A 3,928-nucleotide genomic window follows, 5' to 3' on the forward strand; every position below is an offset into this window, starting at 1 on the left:
TTTTCAATTAGCAGACCAGGTAATATACACAGCGAAATGGATTAAAACAGCATTCACTTATTTTAGATGTGGATTTCAGATGTTCTGAAACACGCTGCAACAAATTAAGCAATGCTTAATTTGCTCTGGAGCAAGCTGAAAAGCTGCTGAATAATACTGAATAGAGCTTATATAGGAATGCCGCAATAGGTGTCGTATTCCTATAGGTAGATGTGATCAGCTGAGAATCAGCTGATGCAAGCTTGACTCACGTGACCTGCCAGAATTAACGCTAACGCTTAATTTATGTCAAAAGATCTGGAACAGGCTGAAATTTTGAGATATTTTTGAAGCAATTAAAAACCCTACACAAAACATGAGGGTTAAATTAATTAATATCCTCTGTATTATCAGAACAGAGTGAATACATAAATGTCTATCATTGATCTAAATGAAGAAAAGTCTTATAAAATATACGTTGTTAAATGGACAGCTATGAAGTTATGAAACCTTTAGAACATACCCCACGTTTCATCTGGAGGTGGGGGTGACTGTTTATGCAAAGCTAGCCCCCAACCCACCACCTCTCACATCATCATTCACAAGAAGTGTTGCTATGACAGTGGGATATTGACAGGTGTGACAGAACTTTGATTGCAGCGTCAGCCTCCGAGCTGGCGCTTGTCATCTGTCAGGTGTGAGCAAAGCTCTGCTGGGCTGATGACACTTACAAACATGGATGGAAGAAAGAGGGAATGTTTTAAAACACCTAGATAATGCCTTAACTGTTGGTCCTGTATACAGACATACATTTGAGTTTCAGCCATACACCAAAGATGCTACTGAGATTTCAAAAACGTTGAAAGTATTCCCTAAAATGTATTCAAGTATAAAGTATTCACTAGTCCAGTTCACAATTCACTAAATTATTCCCTAAAGAGTTATTATTTAACAACTCAATAACTCAACAAATTTAAGTCAAAGAAATTACATTTTATACAATTAATTTTATTATGCACTATAGAGTATGCTATTATATACATATTTTAATATTGTGTGTACAACCTGTTCCAAAAACGCTCGGACTAGTTCAATGCAATTCGTGAACGAATCTTTCAGACGTACCTTTTATTTTTATTTTTTTGGTGAAGTGGTTTAAAATGAATTGCTAGGGGAGAAGAGTTTGCTGACTTTGACTGTTATTACTTTAGTGAGAACAGCAGTAAATGTACATTTCTACAGTCCTAGCTTATGACCATAACATGTAGTATAATCTATGTAAAATAACTACATCTTTGAGTCAGCTATTAACCCATGCATCTCCATTCTAACATTACTGAAACGGAGCATTCAAACAACACTGACAAGCAAATACGAGTAGCAATAACAAATAATGGAGTCTGAGTGTTCTCCATTATTAAATATAAGTTCTCACTTTGCTAACAAAAAAAACAAAAACAAAAAACACCTGTGTGCCAGGCATATAAATGTGAATGTCAATGTAAATCTAAGAGGATATGACTCTACCCAAATCAGACTTTTAAGAAGGCAGTAAGAGAAGACAATGTGAATGGAGGAAAAAGATGTTTCCCTGCCACCACAAGTGTTTGGATGCTTTGACAGGCACATCTCACACAGGCTGACAGCTCTGTCAATAGCCCCAGGATGGCAGGTCTGATTGACAGCTAGCAGGTGGTGGCTGAATGGAGTTGTCAGGGCAACTGTCAATCAGCAACATTGCCATGGAAACAAGGGAGGTAACACAGCTGCCCATGGTGATCTATTGTTTTACCAGTCAAACACATGCATAGTGGAACACTTTCATTGCATATCTCCAAAATGAATGTAATTGCTTAACAATTTTATCACAGAGATGTAAAATAGGCTATAAATTTAGACCAAGATGCATAACATGCACAGTAATATAAGGAACAAGGATCCATCGCAAGCATGAAATAAAAAGCATCTCCCTCTTTTCAGCTTCATGCATACTGCTGCTAATTGCACCCGAGCAAAATCCAGGGCAGGTTTGTCATTCGAGTTTAAATTGATACTCCCCATCTGGCACCATTAGATGTGTTAACTACACAACTAATTGGTGTGTAATTGCCTTTAATAACTGTTGTTTTGAGATGAGTATCAGATGTTTCAATTATGGGGTGAAATAGCCACTCTGAGGCACTATGGTTTACTATAGCTGAGTCTAATGATGACACATCCAGACTGAACTTGGTCGCTTCGGAGAGACTCTGACCCCTAAAACGGTGGATCAGCATGAGAGACCAGCTGGACATTATAGAGCCTATGGGCCCAGAAGCGATTATTAGTGCGGTCCTTATCAGTGACAGTTTCAGTAACACAGATGCCCCAAGCCCTTGAGACAGTGGCATAAAATAGAAGGCACCACAGTTGCTCTACATATATTATTTACTGGCACACAAAATAAATGAAAACACTGACTCATGAATGAGAATTAAAGTAATAGTTCTTCCTAAAATTAACATTTTGTCATCATTTACTCATTCTAATGTTGATCCAAACTTGTTTGACTGTATGACTTCTGTGGAACACAAAATGAGACGTTTAGTTAAAAGTTAATGCTTCTCGTTTCAGTAAAATGGATGTGAATGGAGAACAGCAGTTAAAAATTACCAATGACAAGCAATGTGTTCGACAGAAGAAATAATCATGCAGGCTTGGAACGTCATGAGGGTGAGTAAATAGATCTTGTTCAAGGGTAGCACAATATTTAATTTTTGACCTTAATTAAAGGAGGGATATAAATACATTGTGTTCAATGGACTACAGTTGTTTAACAACATAGGCTACTGTACCGAGTATGCAGCTGACAAAAACAAACAACCTCAAAACAGATTAAAAGTTGTGAAAATTACCTGATCTAGGACCTTTATACAATGCGTGCCATTATAAAGACTGTAAGTCTATCTTGCAGCCTCATTTTCATCCTTGTTAAAATTCAATACGGCCTCGTGGTTAAAGGGATAGTTCACCCAATAATGAAAATTCTGTTATTAATTACTCACCAATCCATGTATCATTCGATCATTCGTTTTTTTATTTAATATTGAAAGTAGAAAAATTTGAAAACGGCTCCTTTTTCGTGTTTTTGTTTTTTTCCAAAAAACGAAAAACGAGAATTCAGCTTAAATTTTCGTTTTTCGTTCTTGGGTGGAAAAATTAATAAACAGCTTGAATATGCGATTTCTACGCGTTGGCGGGAATTAAACGCCCCTTTCTGCTGATTGGTCAGCCGAAGATCAAACCGTGCCTTCTTCAGTTCTTCCGCAGTATCACGCAGCAGAATAATAGTCCTCCACTGCTGCAGTTGTACGGATTAATAACCCATTTTATTGCAACTACATTTCATATTTTTCTCATCAAACAAACATTATTACTTAATAACACAAAAATTTCCTGCTGGCACTTGCCAATTTAATGGCAGAGAATGGTGACTATTTAAAAAAATTTTTTTTTTTTTTTAAAGCAGATGCATATCTGTCGTAAAATAATCCTATGCATCTCGTGGCGTATATTCCAAGCATTCTGAAGGTATACTGAGGGTTTGGTGAGAAACAAACTGAAATGGCAAGTTATTATATTTTATGAAAATCTTGCGTTGCAGTGCGAGTGCGAGCTCACGCTGCGCACAAGTGCATATCCTTTTGAGATATCATATAAATTATAATCAATTTTAATAAAACACAAGACTACATTGTATAACTCTAACAGTAGGCTATATTTAATATCTGTTGTTCTCCGGTTGTCAGTCAGAATGACAGTTCTTGCGTGAACATAGGCCTATATATACCCAAGCCAATTTATTATTCTTTCCTTTTTGTCTTAGTTTTTAAAATATTTATTTTGAAACGAATTAATTAATTAGTTAAACAGACTTACTGGGTGAGCAGGGTAGGCTAAGACAGCTGTT

This window comes from Sinocyclocheilus grahami, unplaced genomic scaffold (genome assembly GCF_001515645.1).
Source record: "Sinocyclocheilus grahami isolate Dianchi unplaced genomic scaffold, SAMN03320097.WGS_v1.1 scaffold487.1, whole genome shotgun sequence".
Lineage (NCBI taxonomy): Eukaryota > Metazoa > Chordata > Actinopteri > Cypriniformes > Cyprinidae > Sinocyclocheilus > Sinocyclocheilus grahami.